Source organism: Ictidomys tridecemlineatus, chromosome 4 (assembly GCF_052094955.1).
Source record: "Ictidomys tridecemlineatus isolate mIctTri1 chromosome 4, mIctTri1.hap1, whole genome shotgun sequence".
Lineage (NCBI taxonomy): Eukaryota > Metazoa > Chordata > Mammalia > Rodentia > Sciuridae > Ictidomys > Ictidomys tridecemlineatus.
In genome coordinates, this window is record NC_135480.1 from 204,219,733 (window position 1) to 204,237,760 (window position 18,028).

At 56.9% G+C, this 18,028-nt stretch overlaps 1 long non-coding RNA gene across 1 annotated transcript; it reads left to right on the plus strand.

Moving 5' to 3' along the window:
* Positions 1-1,133: 1,133 nt before the first annotated feature.
* Positions 1,134-17,549, plus strand: LOC120889921 (uncharacterized). Its single transcript, XR_005734154.2, has 2 exons — positions 1,134-2,706; positions 9,652-17,549. It is a non-coding gene; the product is annotated as an uncharacterized LOC120889921 (long non-coding RNA).
* The last annotated feature ends 479 nt before the right edge of the window (positions 17,550-18,028 follow it).

The following is an 18,028-nucleotide window of genomic DNA, read 5'->3' on the forward strand; positions in this document are numbered from 1 at the left end:
CCGGCCTTCGCCGGCTGAGAGGAAAGATGTGCTCAGCCCCCCACCTGACTTACAGCCCCCCTCAGCTGTGCCTCACTCGGGAGCTCCACAGAGAGCCCTGAGGAGGGGAGGCTAAGAGCAGGTGCTCACTGCAGGGCAGAGCACCAGGGGGACTTCCGAAGGTCACAATACCCCAGGATGTCAGCAGGGGAAGGGGCCTCGGGATGCCTGCCCTGGCCAACTCCACAGTCACACACAGAAAAGCTGCAGCTCAGAGAGGCAGAGGGACAGGGACCCACAGCAAGGTATTGGCCTGGCCAGGGCTAGAAGGAGGGGGCAGCTGAGCTTTGGCCCTCACCGGCCTCTGTTCAAATGTTCAGATCTGGGCCAGCTGCTCCCTGCTGTGTGCTACGCCTCTGTCACCTCTCAGGCTTCCGTGTCCTTGTGCCGTAGAATGGGGACAACAGTTCCTATTTCAAAGGTGGTTGAATTGAGATGGACAATGTGCTTAAAACGCGGCCCTGGAGCAGCGCAAGCCGCAGGGACACCCGCTGCCGTTCCCCAACGCAGCAGCGAGAGTCACTCCACCGCCCAGGTCCCAGGACACCCCCTCATGCCAGGGGTCCTGCTGACTCCCAGGATGGAGCTCCAGCAAGACTGAGCAGACCCGTGCCCTGGCACTCCCAGGCCAGGCGGAAACACCCTGGGAACAGGAAATTCGCAGATAACCAGCTCATTCTCGTGGTCCGGAGGGTCAGGAAGGGTCTCCTGCAAGCCCAGTGGGCAAGGTGAAGAGCAGAAATGGTCCAGGCAGAGAGGGACATGCCTGATGACCCTAGGGAGAGAGAGCATGAAGCTGTCCAGATGAGAGACAATGTCCAAATGGTTGGTGCTCCAAACCGTAGGTGGGGGAACGCCAGGGAGCTAGCACCTGCGGCCTGGCAGTGATACCTGCGGGTCCAGGAGCCAGGCCTGGTCAGAGAGGGAAGGAGGCAGCCAGGCTTGCCTCCTAGAAACATCTGTGTGGCTGACATAAGGACACACTGGATATGGGGCGGGCAGGCGGCAGGGGCTGTGAGCCCAGGGAGGGGACAGGGGGAGGGTGGAGACAGCTGATTCGCCTCGCTGGATGCCACCCAGGGCTTGGCATTTGGCTGCAAGGTGCATAGCTCCTGGGATCTGGCCAGGGTGGGTATGTGGCTGGAAGTGACGGTCAAGAGCAAGTTCAAGAAGGAAGGGAGACCCTCTGTCCACTCAGGCCACCCCATCTCCAGCTACAACCCAGGGCCGGCAGCAGAACCACCCTCAAATGAATCCTGATTTAGAGGTCACTTGGACCTGTGGGGACATGTCTAGCTGACACCCTGGGCCCTGTGACCATGACCTGGTGCCTGGGACCCTGCAGTTCCCTGCTCAAAGGCCCCAGTGCTTTCCCTGGGTCTGTTCTCCCAAGGGCTGTCTCCGCCGCCCATCTGGGTGCCCTTCTGTCCTGGCCGGGAAGCGGTTGCCTGCAGCAGGTGTAGACAGCTTAGGTGTGCAAACTGAGTGTCCACGCCTGAGTACAAGCAGCCCCCTCATGTGAAAGGACGAAACCCGGAGTAGAAAGAAGAGAGGGGCCAAGTGGGAAGCCACAGGTCAGGGGCCAGTGTCCTCCATGCCACCATTTCTAGGGCAGACTCCAACCAGACGGAGAATTCTAAACACAAACCCAGCCTTCCAGGTGTGTTTGCCCTTACGAAGGTGGATTTGTCAAGGAAGGAGGACAGAACATATTTTATTTAGTAGTTTGTTAGTTTGATTTATAACTTGTAAACACTTAGACTGGAGGCATATGGCGTCCTCTGTACTCCTGCCCCAGGCTGACCCCTATGCTGCCCAGAGAGTAGCAGCCTCCCCTGGCCCCACAGAGGCTCCTCCAGTAGCTAACCCTTGACCAGCAGGTTGACCCCAGGAGGCCTGAGCTTCCTTCAGAGCTTCCCATCCCGATTTTGTGCACCCCATGGGCTCAGTCTCTCCCATGCCTTTGTCTGAGCGTCCTCCTCCACCCCACCCCCCTGTTTGAAGGTTCCACTCCCTCCCCCTTCTTCCTTTCTCCCTCTCCGAAGGCCCTGGGCTGGCTCTCCAGCTTGTCACGGGTTTTATTTGATCACAGTGGCACGTGTCATGGTGTGACCAGCTGGGAAGCGTATCTTGCATTGCTTGGGGTCCGACCCCAGCTCTGGGGCTTTCTTGCTGTGTGATCTTGGGAGACGGCTTTGCTGCTCTGAGCCTACCTCCCTCTCCTGAAAACCCATAATAATAACTACCTCTTGCAGCGAGGAGGCACAGTGGAACGCGGGGCCCACGTGTGCCCAGCACTTGGCAAGCACCCCGGGAAGGAATTAGGAAGGGCAGGAGTTACATCATTCACTTCTTTTTACAGCTGAGAAAACAAACAGAGGCTCAGCGAGGTAAAGCCGGTTGCCCAAGGTCACACAGCTCCTAGCACGGCAAGGACGGGAGCCAAGGTTGTCCAGTGCTCTAACTGCTGGCACCTCCGGCCGCCGGTCTGCTCCCGCTCTACCTCTCCCCGACCTCCGTGGCCCTCGGGCGCCTGAAGCCGCGTGGAGGCCGCGAAGGCAGGCGGCTTGGCCAGGGGAGAGCCCGAGAGGCGCAAAGGGTTAACGGGCTCCGCCGCATTGGGCCGGCCTCCGGCGGAACCAGCCAATGGGCACGCGCGGCGATGAGGTAATGCCGGGACGCGCGGGGTGGGCGGGGCCGGCGCAGAGCCCGCTGCGCCCGCCTGCGCTCCCCGCGCCAACCCCTCACCTTTGACCTTGCCGCCCTCCGCCCCGCCTCCCAGGCTCTGCCCGGCAGAAGCCCCAGCTGACGCCCAGGACGGCGGGCCTCCCTTAGAGCCTGCGGCGGGAGCCCGGCACGTCCCGGCCCGACCGCACCCTCTGGGCCTCAGTTTCCCTTGGTGATCGCCACCGGTCCTCCCGCGGGCCCCGGGACAGTTTGCAGCCCCTCCCCGCCCTTGACCTGGCCCTCCCAGGAGATGCCCAGCGCCAAGGACCAAGGAGTTCGGGCCACGGGCGGGGGCCCAGTCACGCCCTCTACGTGACCCCGCCCCACCTATCCCCTGGGTGGCCGCCCTTGACACGTCCCTCGTGCCCCTTCGCCGTCACCTGGCCCTCAGCGGCACGGGCAGCAGCCAGGCTGGCCAGGGTTCAGAGTTCATCCAACCCCGGTATTAACTGAGCGTCTACTACGTGCCGCTCGGAGCAGCGGGCTTGGATGTCGCCTGGCTGCCTCCCCGGGCTGCCCGCGACCTGCCTCCCCTCGCGGCCGCGCCGGGCACGAAGCGGTTAACGCCTTTGCAGCGAGCTGGCACTGCGGCGCTGCCCGGGCTTATTAGTCAGCTGGGGAGGGGGCGGAGGGGAGAGGAGGGGCGCGAGGAGAGCCGCGGAAAGCTATTCTCAGGGGCTCCCGATGTGGGGAGGGCGGCTCGGCGGGAGCTGCTGCTTCCCAGAAAGTTGATTATTTTTAACCCAGGAAGAAGAAAGGAAGGAGGCGAGGGAGAAGGACTCAGAGAAAAGAGGAGAGGAGAGGAAAAGAGGAGAGGAAGGGGACTGGAGGGGAGGACAGCGGAGGGGAGTGGGGAGCCGAGTGGGGAGGGAGGACGGCCCACTGCGGCGGGAGGCAGCTGGCGGTCTGGCTGGGGAAGGCTGGGGCTGCCACCCTCCCCGCCCTCTCCAGCTCTCCTGGGCCCAGGCCGCCGCCCTGCCTCCCCAGTCCCAGCTGAGAGCAGCCCGGTCAGCCTCCCCGCCCAGGGCCAGGCTGTCAGGGGCCTGGAGGACGGAGGGGAAGACCGGGCAGCCACGGCCCTGTCCTGCCCGTGCTCTCCTGCCCACGGACAGCACACCAACATGTCCTTGTCCTCGTCCTTGCAGGGAACCCTGGGGAGGGGGGCAAGGAGTGCTGCCCCTGGCCTCTGTGGGGGATCCTGGGGGAGGTGGAGGGACCTGGGGCTCCCTTTCCCCTACCTCTGGGTAGCACCAGGCTGAAACCCAGACCCAGAGAGGACACCTAAGCAGAGGATGCTGGGGACACAGAACAGGCAAGGCCACAGACCTGCCGTGGGGGCCGAGGCTGGGCAAGGTGTGGGTGAGACATTCAGTGATGGCCAGAGGCCACAGGCTGGGAAGGCTGGTCCCTGGGCCCGACCTCTGCAGGGGTCAGAGAAGGTCCCCCTGAGAAGGGTGCCTGAGGACCAGGTGGCTAACTAGGTGGACAGGGCCGGGGCCGGGGCAGGTGTTGTGGACGAGGATCCGGGGAGCCTGGGAGGAGGTGTGGCTGGAAGCTGTGGTGGGTTTCACACAGGAGCCAGGAGGCCAGGTTTGCAAGGCTGCCTGGGCCCATAGGGGACAAGAGTGGGTGCAGGAGCATGGTGTCAAGGTCCCCAGGAAGGCCGTGGCAGCCAGGGAGTGGCCTCTGAGACAGGGGAGCTGGCCTTGGACAGTTGTGCAGAGGACAGGACTTGGAGCCATGGGGAGGAGGGTTGCAGGAGGCCAGGGAGGGGTCAGGGAGGTGCCTGGGCTCTGGCTTGTGCCATGATGGAGGCTGGTGCTGCCCCAGGGGCAGGGGACAGCAGAGGGGAGAAGGCTCTTGGGAGGCCAGGCATTTGAGGACGTGGTGGGAACAGTCAGGGGTGTGCGGGGCAGAGGGACGGCCTGAGCAAAGCCTGGAAAGGAAGGGGCAGCGAGAGCTCTGGGGGCTGTTTGTGGCCTTCTCGTCGCAGGGAGGGGCGCCTCGTCGTGGGGAGCCTTGGGTGCAGCAGAGGGGTCTGGTGTGGACCCTGGAGAGGAGAAGGCTGGGTCCCAGCGCTGGGCCCAGCCAGGCACTCAGCAGATGTGGCGGCACTCAGGGGCTGGGAAGGACACTGGGCATGGGTGGCAGTGCAGCTCTGGGCAGCTTGTGGGTGAGGGTGCATGTATGTGTCCCTGGCACCGGGTCCACTGCCCTTCCCTGAGGTGGGGGACGGAGGCCCGGGGGGTCCTGTACAAACCCGCCCCGCCTGGCCACTCCAGCGCCCTTGGCCGGCACCTGACCTCTCCTGAGCAGCCAACAGCTTGGGGCTGCTGGGCGCTGGTTGGAGGGCAGAGACCCAGCCCAGCAAGGTGCTGAGAAGGCCTCCAGCTGTGGCCAGGCCACCCGCCCACCGCTGCCTCCCAGGGTGGGGAGGTGCCTCTCAGCAGGAAGCTGCCCTTCACACCAGGCAGGACTCCGATTCCAGTCCCCCGTGGCCTGCGCGGCAGTGGCCTATCCTGGCTCTGCCATCAGCCTGGGTGGGAGAAAGGTGGACATCTAGGTGGCACAGAGGCCAGAGTCCCGGAGGCTCCAAAAAGTGAAAGGGAGGAGGGGAGGGTGGGAGGCCGCAGGGCCACCTTGAGCTGGGCGGCAGCCGCGGCGGCTTCATCATGGGTCTGCTGACTTGGCACAAGGGACTCAGCTACGTTTGCAGCCACAAAAGCCCAGGGCCTGGAGCCCTGCCAGCCCTGTGCAGGTCCCCTGGGACGGTGCAGAGAAGAAGGGAGGGCCTCGTGCACACAGGTGGGACAAGGTGTTCCCGCAGCACTGAGCCCCCTGCCACACTGGGCCCACGTTGGAGGACGGCTTTCCGTTAGCCCCTCCATGGGGGTGTAGCATAAAGTCACAGATTACGGGGCACACCGGAATCCAAACCTGCTGGCGGGTCCTAGGCCTCCTCCCTCCTGTGGGCAGTGCAGTGACGGAGGCCAGGCCATGGGCTCGGGCCCTGCGGTTGGTGATGAGGGGCGTGGGCCAGAGCGTGGCAAGCCGTCCCCACGGCCATCTCGGCCATCGCGTTGGGCCAGGCTGCCGCAGCTTCTGCTTGGCAGATGAGAAGGCCGAGGCCCAGAGACATCTGTAAGCAGCCCAGAGCTGCCCAGCGGGAAGCACCAGACCCTAGCGGGGGACCTCCTCCCCTCGCCCTCCCCAACCCACACAGTGACCTGCCTGGCCCTCAGGGCCCAGAGGAGCCTGTCCCCCTCAGGCATCTCTGAGCTGCAGCTCTCTCGTTGTCGGGGTCCCCCAGGGCCCTCCGAGCACAAAGCGGGTAGCGAGGCCGGAGGCGGGCGGGCGGCTGGCTGGGCTTTCTTCCTCCTCCTCTTTGTTAAGCTCCTTTGGGCGGCAGGCAGCCTGTGTTCTGAGCTCGCAGTAATTGCGGCGTCTAGACAGTGTCTGGTATGAGGCCTCCCTCTCTGCGCTGGGGGCCGCCCCGGGCTCCCATGCCCACCCTGCGGCCCCTGCTCTGTGCCCTCCGTTCCCACACTCCTGCCCCTCTGCGGCTCCAGGGACCCTCCTGCTCTCAGCTCCGGGCCCCCGGCCCCTCCCCTCTGGGCCTGGGTGCAGGGTGAAGGTGGACTGGCTGTGGTTCTGGCCAGACTCCTCCGAGGGAGGAGGAGAACCCTGGGCCACTGCCCCCCAGCCAGGGTGGATCTTTTTGCTGGACTCTGGGCTGAGCTTGGTAGGTCTGGGCTTGATCTTTCAAATTTCTAGTTCCTTCCATCACTTTCCCATCCCAGGCTCTATAGGAAAGACAGGGTAGCTCTAAGGATGAACTTCCAGTGACTCTAACCAGCAGACGCGTGCAGGTTGAGTTCAAGAGACCTTGGGGGAGGGGTGCAGGAACAGGAAGCACAGCCCAGCTCTGCAGCTCTGGGAGAGGCCGGACCCTCCTCGCTGTGGTCAGGACCAGGTGCTCAGGGTGAGCTGCAATAGTAGTAACAGCCAAAGTCGGCCCAGCCCTTTCCCGGTACCAAGCACTTGCAAACCCTGTACTCTTATTAACTCATTTAATCCTCCCAATGGGCCTATGAGAGAGAGGGGAAAATATGAATAAGCCTATGACTAATTCCATTTTATAGATCAGGAAACTAAGGCACAGAGAGGTTAAGTAACTTGCCCCAAATCACAAAGCCAGGAAGTGAGAGAGCCAAGATTTGAGACCCCTAGAAGTTGGCTCCAGAGCCCCAGTAATGACCCATAATAGGGACATTAAATGCTTACTGGGTAGCTGGGGCTGAGATTAGCACCCTACACTCGGTTCCTTTAACCTCCCCAGGCCATTAGGATCCAGGATTATGCCCATTATACGGAGGAAAAGAGAAGAGCCCGGGGCTGCTGGTGTGACCAGATGGTGCCCTAATTCAGTTCAGGAAGGCCCAGGGAGCCAGGCCCTCCCCAGGCGGCCAGGCTGCAAGTAAAAGGCTGATCCGAGGGGCCTCTGGGACTGCCTACCCACTGCCTTCCAAGCCGGCACAGAGCGTGGAGCTGCCCCACAGAGGCTTGGCGGGCTGGGGGCCTGCTGGGCCCTGGGTAGATTGCCTTCCTGAGCAAGGTCGCGGGCCCGCAGAGATCAGTGGGACTAGAACTTGTGCAGGAGGAACCCGAAGGTCGACCCTGGAGGCAGGAAGGCTGGCGGGAGGCCCTTCCCGGCAGATTCCCAGGCTGCGGCTCTCGCCCCTTCTCTTTCCTCCTCCCAACCCCCAGGCTGCCCCACGCCCCATCCCAGCGGGAGATGGCCAGATATGGCCTCTCATCCTCCACCCGGCCTCCCTGGGAATGTCCAGTCTGCACCTGAAGACCTCAGCATTTGCTCTGGGGCTGACCCGGGCAGAGCCCTCGCTGAGCTGCCCCTCCACCTCTGTCACGAGCCGCCTGCTCTTCCTCCGCCCAGCTTGGTGGGGCCTGTGTGGGGTGGGATCAGGGCAAGATGGAGGGCCAGGACATGCTCCAGAGCAGGGTCTCTGACCGAAATGCGGGGCTCCAGTTGGTTGTTGGATATTGGGAGCTTGCAGCCTGCCTCTCAAGGAGAAGGACAGGCGCAGGTGCGTGTTCTGAGGCAAGCCAGATGACACACAGCACTGACAGGAGCAGGATCCCTATGGTCCCTGACCAAAAATCGCTGGCAGACAGATCCAGCACTCAGATAGATTCTCCTGTTGTAGAAAGATAACAGGAGACACATCCTGCAGACCTAACACCCCAGGAAGCGCCGGTGGCCCTGGACACCTGGGTTCCTCCACAGCAAAGCACACAGGCAAAGGTTAAAAGCCTCAGCATCTCAGTTTTCTTATCTCCAAAAAGGGATGTGAGGACCATGCCTAGACCTGCCCCAGGCCCTTTGCACTCGCTGGTCCTTTGGCCTGCACTGTTCCTCCCCAGGTGTCTCCTGGAGATGGCTTCCCCACTTCCTTCAGGGGCCTGCTCAAAGGCTGGCTCCACAGGCTGGACTTTCTCCGGCCACGCCCACCCCTCCCTCTCCCCTCACAGCTTTCAACCAATTAATCATTTATCAGGGGCTCCCTCCTGCAGCGGGATCCCGGATCCGGGCTCCTGAGGGCAGGACATTTTTTCATCACACTGCGCCCCCAACACCTAGGACACACCGCCTGGGACACTGGTGGTGGCCGAATGCCTGATGCTTGGGCAGTGTCTGGCCCTCGGGGAGGCAGGAGAGGCAGGAGGAGGCCGGCTGGGTGACCTCGCTGCTGTTGGCACCGCTGGGCTCCTGTTGTAATCGGGATGCCCAAGGCCCGCCCCGACCCAGCCCTCGGTGCTCCAGCCTGGGCAGTGGGCATCCCGGGACCCCAGACACCTGCCACGGAGTCTGCTCTGGTCCCTGCCGGAGAGACAAAGGACGCTGCCGGCCCCCGGGGAGCCGGCGCCCCTCGCTGGGGAGAGAAGCCCGAGGAGCGAGCGCAGCCCGGCGCGCGCCGCCAGAAGGCCATACATAATTCATGGCCAAGTGGGGCCGCGGGCGCTCGGCGGGCGGCGGGCGCCGGGCTCCTTCTGCCTGGCACTTTGCTGACTGCTCCTCGCACGTCGCCTGGTTGCATCTCCGTGGATCTGCAGGGTGTGAGCCTTCCCTCACTTCCCGGGGGGGGGGCAACCTGCGGCTCAGAATTGGGGGCCACACACCCAGTGGCCAACCAGGGCCTCCCAGCGCCGTCTCTGTCGAGGGAACGAGGGAACGGAAGAGCCTGGGGAGGGCGTGGGAGGGTCGGAGGAGACTCCGCCTCGCCCCCAGACGGGCTGCAGCGTGCTCAACAGAAGTCTGGCCTCAGTGTGCTCAGCTGTAGAATGGGAAGAACAGAAGCTGCCCCTGGGGCTATGAGATCAAAGACAGGTGGCACTGGAGAAGGCTTCTGCTGAGTGGGGAGCCCAGCCCCCCCACCAGGTCACTCAGGCCAGCACGGTTCCTCCCAGATATTTTTGGGACAGCAGTGGTAGCCAGAGTTCTGCAGTCCAGATGAGGGCGATGGGGTGGGCGGGAGGGGCTCTGTGGTCGTGAGGAAGGGCAGGAGCCTGCCATACATATTGCACAGAACAGGTGCAGGCCGCACCCCTGTTCCTGCATCCTCTGTGTTATGTCGTGGCACTACCTGGGCGTCCACAGTGGTCTCAATGCAAATTAGAATTTTGAAAGCACTCCCCTCCCCTGCCCAGAGGGCGGAGTCCCTGCAGTTAGCTCCACCCCACAACACCAGCTCCAGGGCTGGGGCAGAGGACAGGCCCTGGAGTTCCACTCCGCTGTGGATTGTCCTCCCAGAGCCGTCCTGAGTGTCCTGTCTCTATTCCAGAGTGTTCCCATTCTCTCCCACCCAGGACGATTCTGGAAGAGACGCTGCAGGAGAACCAGGAAGGCCCTGTTGTCTCCAGGCTGTCCCAGGCTGGCCCACCGGTCTCGGTCCCCTACCTCCTGGAGAGTTGGACAGAGTGGAAAGAATGTCAGTCACCAGGTGACCCAAGCTGTGGATATAGCCTCATTTCCATCCCATGGGGCAACTCCTGTCCCCTCCTTGGTTCCTGGGCTCCTCATCTGCAGGATGAAAGACGTGGACTAGATTGTCCCAGGGTGCCCATGCTGATGGCCAGCAGACCTGCCCCTGCACTTGGCCAGACTTCTCATTCCAGAGGCTGAACAAGGGTGCGGGGTGCCAGGCTTGCCTCTGGCTGCTCTCTGAATGTGACCTGGCCTTCCAGCACCAACACAGTCCCCACAGGAAACTCAGACCAGTAAGGCCTCAACACACACCCACTGACCACTCCCCAAATGTCACATGCCAGACTAGACATTGGGACAAAGAGATGCAGCGAACGACGTACTTACTGTTCTTTTCACAGAAACTGCACTTGGGAGGGGAGAGTCCTTTTAGTAAACTCAAAATTACCTGAGATTATGCAAAGGAGGAGAGGGACCAGCCAGGACCCCAAGTGTTGGCCGTAGTGAGGGCTGTCCTCAGAAGTGACCGCTAAGTGACAGGGGTGGCCACAGGCAAAGGCTGCTCCAAAACGGGAACAGGAAGGGCAGGGGCCTGTGGAGAGAGCTCCTACCCAGAAAGAGGCAGCGCTCGCATGAGTGACGGGGAGCCCGGGGAACGGGTCCCAGGAGGCCGGGTGCCAGGACAAGGGACCCAGCCCCCAGACAGAACCCAGGAACATCTGAGATGCGATAAGCAGGGGAATTACCAGAATGGATTTCTGCTCAGAAAATCTCGGAGAAGAGCGTGGGCCCTCATTGCTGCTTTAAGTGACTTTTATTGTGTGTGGCTTAAATATCTACAAACGAAAAAGGAGACATAAAGTCCTGGTAGCTTTTATACAACTATAAAACCAAGACAGATTGATCAGTCAAATACAAAATCAATTCACATCAGATTAATCTGATGTGACATATTATGTCTTTTGCTTGAAACCCTGTCACCACCCACAGAGTAAATATGGCCCAACCACGGTGGTGCTCAGTTTGTGACAGAGACAACCGGCCTTCTACACACACGCGCACGTGTGTGTGCCACAAATGGTCTTCCCCTCAGAATAGGTAAAGAACTTCTACCAATCAACAAGAGGAGGAGGAGAAGGAGACCACAAACGTGGCTGCAAGGAAAAAAAATCGGGGAGGGGCGTGGCACAATTTCCAAATGGTCGGCAAATGCATGCAACGTCCGCGGCTTGGGGATGTCTCAATCAGAGCGAAATATCTTAGACGCCATAATTTATAAGCAACAGGATTGGCTGCTCACGGTGCTGGAGACAGGGGAGCCCGAAATCCAGGTACCAGCAGAGCCCCGGGACCCCTGAGGACAGCTGCAGTCCAAAGCCACTCCCCACCTCCTTCTCGGCCGCGCCCCTGCCTATAATTGCCACCCAGCAGTCCCTTGGCTCCCAATGGGTCTGTCCACCCTGCACTGCCGCGACACACACACACACACACACACACACACACACACACACTCACACACACACACACACTCACACACACACAGTCACACACACACACACACGCACTCACTCACACACACACACACACACTCACACACACTCACACACACACTCACACACACACTCACACACTCACACACACACTCACACACACACACACTCACACACACACACAGCATCCGTGGGTTCATAAAAAGACGCACCGTTCGTAAGAACCCAGACTGAAGTGAATCCCAACGCCCTTCAGGAGCCGAGGACAGACAGCGAGCCGGCCCTTCCCACCCTGGTGACCTGGTGACTGACCAGCAGGGGAGGGACGACCTGGGCGCCAGAGCAGACGAATCTCAGCCCCACCGGGGAGTCCACGTATGGAAGGGGAAAGCAGGGCAGAGGCCACCCTCTGGAGTGGCAGGACGTCGGTGTCCAGGCTTGGAGGAGGGGAGCCCAGAGGACTGAGCGGTCCCGACCTTAGGGAAGCAGCACTCTTCCTCCTGTGTAATTGCGGTGTCCCAGAGCCAGCGGTGGGCCAAGGGGAGTGAGAAGCGCTCCGGGCCCCTCTGGCCCTTCCTGCGCAAAGACCACCCGCTGCGAGCATAGCCTGGGTCGGTACCCGCCCTGGGGCGGTGTGGAACCAGCTCTTCCTGCTGCAGCCCCTGGCCTTGCCCTCCCCGACCCCCTGTGGACTCGGGGCAGAGGCACGGGGCAGAGGAGGCCTGTTGGCCCCAGGACGGCCAGGGGCAGAGGGGAGAAAGGGACAAGGGCCTGAATCCCAGGACCCCCTTCAGGGGCACCCAGCGACCTAACTTCCTTCCCCTAGGCCCCACCTCCCACAGGGTCCACCAGCTCCCAATGGCACCACAGGCTCTCAGGGACCACGCCATTGACCTGGGCCTCTGGGGACACTTACCTAAACCACAGCAGCTGCTCCAGCAGGGGTCACCCTATGCTCCCCTGCATTAGCACAGTGCACTGTCCAATAGTGTCACACTTCATGACAGTGTAAGAGCCTCACTAAAGCATGAAGCTATGACCAACTCTGTCATTTATGATATTGTGGTCACATACTTTATTTTTACAATGTTATCCCAGAATGCATTATTATTTTTGCTTGAGAGAATTGACTAATTTTTAAAGAGTTAAGAAAAATAGCCTTTTGTATTTATTAACACATTCACCATATCCAGTACTTTGGGTTTTGTTCCTATAATTCTGAAATTTCACCTGACATCATTTTTCTTTAGTATAAAGATCTTTATTTGGGTCTGGTTGTAGCTCAGTGGTAAATAATTTGTCTAGCAGGTGTGAGGCACTGGGTTTGATTCTCAGCACCACTTATAACAAATAAAATAAGAATTCAACAACAACTTAAAAAATTGTTTTTTTAAAAAAATCTTTATTTAACCTTTCTTATACCAAAGTTCTATTGGTAACAAATTCTCCAATTTCATTTATCCAGTGTTTTTATTTTTCCATTTTGAAAGATATTTTCATGGACATCATTCTAAATGGACAGCTAGGCCCGGTGGTGCACATCTGTAGTCCCATCAGCTCAGGAGGCTGAGATAGGAGGATTGCAAATTCAAAGCCAGCCTCAGCAAAATAGAGATGCTAGGCAACTCAGTGAGACCCTGTCTCTAAATAAAATACAAAGCAGGGCTGGAGATGCGGCTCAGTGGTCAAGCGCCCCTGGGTTCAATCCCCAGTATAAAAAAGAAAAAAAAAATTCTAAATGGACCAGCTCTTTCTTTCATTGCTTGTAAGATACTGTTCCATTGTCTTCTGACTTGCATTGTTTTTAGGTGAAGTCTGTGGTTTTTCCCTTACTGTTTTCCTATGCCCAATTTAAAATATTTTCCCAAGCTACTTTTTAGACACCCACCCCTTCTGGTTTCAGTAGTGTAACCGTGATGTGCTTAAGTGTGATTTTTTTGTAACTTTTTTTTTTTTTTTTAGTGGGGGGAGTGGTATTCTATGAACAGGTCATATCCTCAGCCCTTATTTTCTTTGTATTTATCATAGTTGGGGTCCACTGAATTTCAAGCTATAGGTTGATTTTTTAAATTTTTAAACTTTGAATATTCTTAGCCTATTGATAGCCTCATCAAATTTCGTTTCTGTCTCATTCTCTTTCCTCCTCTGAGAGACTCCAATCACATATGTGTGGATTTCCTTCTCTATCCCATGTTAATGAGGCTCTGTTCATTATTCCATTGTGTGTGTGTGTGTGTGTGTGTGTGTACATGTGCTTCAGTGTAGATAATTTCTATTGATCTGTCCTTAAAGTCATTGTTTTTTTAAATTGATTCTAATATTCTTTAAATCTCATCAAATGAATGTTCAATTTCAGATACTGTATTTTTCAGTTTAGAATTTGATTTGATTTTTAAAATTTTTCGTATCTTCCTTTATTAGAGGTTTGATTAGTTCTCCCCACCACCACACACACACACACACACACACACACAAAGATATGTTGAAATTCTCACCCCCACTTCCTAGGAATGTAACCTTATTTGGAAATAAAGTCATGAAGATGTAATTATCGAAGAAGGGGTCGTTCTGGAGTGAGGTAGACCTTGGTACACTATGACTGGTGTCCTCCTAAAAAGAGGCTAGAGATGCGGGGAGAATGCCGTGTGAAGGAGGGAGACATGGAAGCATCCAATCCAAGGACTGCCAACCATCTCCCCCGCCACTAGAAACTAGGAGAGACACATGGAACAGTCTCCCTCAGAGTCACCAGAAGGAACCAGGCTGCCAACACCTGGATTTCAGACCTATAGCCTCTGAAAATATTTCTCTTTCTTTAACAACTTAGTTCATGGGACTTTATTCCATCAACCGTAGGAAACACTTCTGAAATTTCCTTTGTTGTTACCCATTATAATTGCCTTTTCCTGTAGATTCTTAAATGAATTTATTATAACGATGGAAAATCTCCCTACTAATTTCAACATCTGAATCTGTTTCCACCTTTAAAAAATATTGACAGTGTCATATTTTCCTGCTTCTTTACAGTATCTAGTAATTTTTTATTGTATGCTGGACATTGTAAATGGTACAGTACAGAGATTCTGGATTGTGTTATCTTCCTTTGAAGAGTTTTGCCTATTGTTCTGTCTAGTTGCTGACCATTCACTATGATCTTGTGCAGCCTTGAGTTTAGATTTTTTTAGGGCACGTCTGTTTGGGTGTTTACTCCTAAGTCACGGTTTCCCAGGATCTCAATGAAAAGGCTGGGTGTTTACCAAGCCCCCCTAACTTGCAGAGATTTGATGTAGAAAATCTGTCTCCCCAATGCTAAGTAGCTACAGAAATCTTTGCTCATCTCCTTCCGTGTTCCAGGAGTGTTTTCCCCAAGGCTTCCTGGAGTCATGTCCTAGGGGAGAGTGGCTGTCTTTCCTGGGGTTTTCTTCCTCGTTTGCCAGCTGCTATGGAGGCCTGAACTCCAGCTGCCTCCTCCTGAGCCAGTCAGCCTTCTGCTCTGACTCACACACCACAGAAAGCAGGGAACGCCTCAACGTAAAACCAGAGGACTGTGTCTCTCATCAGCACGTTTCCCTCCAGTTTCTGCCTGTTATTGGTTATTCTTTGGAAATGTCAAAAAAAATTGTTACATTTCCCCCCAGATTTTATCATTAGTAGCAGCAGAAAGTTAACCTGTACAGCGACCCCTTGACTCCCAACAGTGTGTGTTTCACAAATCCCTACATCGTGCTGCCCAAGACTTATGTGGTACTGATGTTAGGTCTAGTTTCAGCCTTGACGGGGGAATGACATGGTCTGGAGGTAAGTGCGAGCCTTCTTTTGTTGGGGTCTGGAGCCTGTCAACCCTGATGTCGAGCCTGAACCTCGACACTTTACTGTGTGAACTTGAGTGAAACTCTTACCTCATTGAGCCTCAGCAGCCTCGCCCCTACAGCAGAATGACCCTGTCTGCGGGACGAGGAGCGGCAGTGGACCAAGGGAAAGCCCAGCACTGTCGCCTGCACGTGGTAATGCACTCAGTCAATGACAGCTGTCACTAACAGTGAATCACACACCTCTCCTATCACAGGTAAATATACCCAGATGACATGATGGTTGGCTAGACCCACTGAGGCTGCGAGTGAGTCCTCACTCTGCGCTGTGACACACTGTAGGACACCATCTGAATATCTGAAAGTCTGGTTTCCGTGTCAAGCCAGAGATGCACCATCTGGGTGCAGAGAGAGCCGGGCCCTCTGGGACGTGCCTCCTTCCCTGACACCATAGCCAAAACAGTCCCTGGGCAGAGGGAGCGCATTGTCTTGAGGCAGGGCTGGGGGCCAGTACAGCATCCCAGACAGCTGTTTGGCCTTGGGCAAGATGGTGGCCTCTTCCCACCATCCATACGTAGAGATGACCTCCCAACATAGGGTCAGAAATCAGGAGCCCTGACCCCAACCATGTTCCTCCTTGAAACCTAAGTGAGGTTTGACATCTCACTAGTCCTGCCTCAGTTTCCCCATCTGCATCAAAAGGTACTCACACCTAATGCTCCGTTATGTCACAGGCCATCCAGAGATTCTTAACAATGAGGTGCTCTGAAAACCAGAAAATCAAACACATATTGTACTCCAAGATCCACAGCCTTGCAGTGTGCTGAGCAAACTCAACAGAATCTTGCTATGAGGGCCACCCGGGGAAACGCAGCCAACCCCCCTTGGGGGGAAATGAGAGCTTTCAGAGAGAGACAAATAACTTGCAATTTAAATGCATAAGAGACCAGCCTGTGCCACCACATATGCAGATAGATGCAAATGATATGCAAATGGCCCAGAGTCAACCTGGGTTTGCCAATGTCCTTTGCCAAGCAGTCAGTTATGGGGTTCAGCCAGGTCTGGTCTGTGCCAGGAGCTCACATCTGGGGCCCACAGGCTTTGGGGTGAATGTTCTAGTTGCACCTCTTCCAGGAAGAGTTCCAAGACCCAGCAGGTCATGGCCGCCTCCCTTCTCTCCCCAGGGCTCCAGCTCTGCCTCAGAGCCTGCCTGCAATTATCCACAGGGGTGGTTCCTTCTCTGCCTCCAATCTGTGAGCTCCTGGGGGCAGGGGATCCCTCTTATTCACCACTGCACCCTGGGCTGCAGGCGGAGGGAGCATGGGGAGACACACAAGTCCAAGTCCTGCTCCACCTGGGGCAGGGGCCAGGCCCTTTCAGGGCCTTGCCATTGTGCTGTCACTCAACAGTGGTGTCTTTGTCACCAATGAAAACAAAACAGCATCCGTACCCCTTTACCAATGAAGATCACAGGGCCCAAGCGGGCAAGTGACTTACCTGATTATGGATTAGGAAAGGTCCCACTCAGTTGATACCACAGTGTCTTTACCCCTTCTTTCACTCTGCCACCCTTTCCAGGTGGGCTAGGGCCCAGCACAGAGGAGGGATACCATAGGAACTGGTTGACAATGAAGTCTGCCCATAACCATGCGGACTCTGTCTATGCTTCAGCCTGAAGTTCAGCTCTTAAACTCCTCTATTTGTCGGAGCAATTGTGAATTGGTTTTGGTGTCTAGGAATTTTAGGAAATGCTGCAGACACTTTTCGAGCATGCCCTTGGCCCACCTCTGGTCCCAGCTGCAGCAAGGTGGGAGGCCCTGCACCTGTTGGCAGGAGAGCTACTGTGAGCAGGTGCTTTTACCCTCAGCGTCCAACCAAGGCCTCCTGAGGCTGCAGCACAGCCCACGGTTGATGGAGCAGAGGGCCCTGGAGGATGGAGGGCAGCAGCCAGTGGACAGGCGCTTCCAGGGACCGTGCTGGGCCACTCCATTAGCCACCAGAAGCCAGCATCCCTTCTCCAGGGAGCCACACAGTGACACCCTCTTCCACCAGTCCTCCTCCTCTGCCACACCCTCCTGCCTATTCAGGTTAGCTCCAGGTCCTCACACAGGCTTTGCTTTCAAGGGACCCCAGATTAGGTCAGGAGCAGCAGGCCACTCATCCGCGTGACACGAAAGGCCGGGCTGCTCTCACCAGGCATGGGGGCGGCAGAGCAGAGGGAGCCGTGGGCACAGGGAGGTCAGACTGCGCTCAGTGGCACAGCTCAGACGGAAGCCCGCAGCAGCTAATCCGAGCCCTCAGACTCCTGGGTGCTGGGTGTCGTCCTGCCTGCCCTGGTGGTGGCTGTGGGCAGTGAGTGGAGACCTGTCTAAAGAGTTAAAGGCCCTGCCCCACGCCAGCTCTGACCAAAGCCACAAGCGCAAAGCCACACATGTCATCTTAAGTTTTCTGGTAACCACATTAAAACAAAGTGAAAAGAAACTGGTGGAATTCTTTCTAATAGTATTTGTACTTAATGCAATATGCCTAAATTTTGGCAGGTGGGGGGAGGGGTACCAGGATTGAACTCTGGGGTATTTGAACCCTGAGCCACATCCCCAGCCCTATTTTGTATTTTATTTGGAGACAGGGTCTCACTGAGTTGCTTACTGCCTCACCATTGTTGAGGCTGGCTTTGAACTCACGATCCTCCTGTCTCAGCCTCCCAAGCCACTGGGATTACAGGCGTGTGCCACTGTGCCTGGCTAAAATATTATCATTTTGAGATGAAATAAATCTTTTTAATTACTAGTGAGATGTTTACTTTTTGGCCACATCACACCTCTGAAATCTGGTATGTGCTTAACCCTCAAAGTGCATCTCAAGGGGCCAGGGTCATAGCTCAGTAGTAGAGCACTTGCCTAGCATGTGTGAGGCCCTGGGTTGGATCCCCAGCACCACATAAAACTAAATAAACAAAA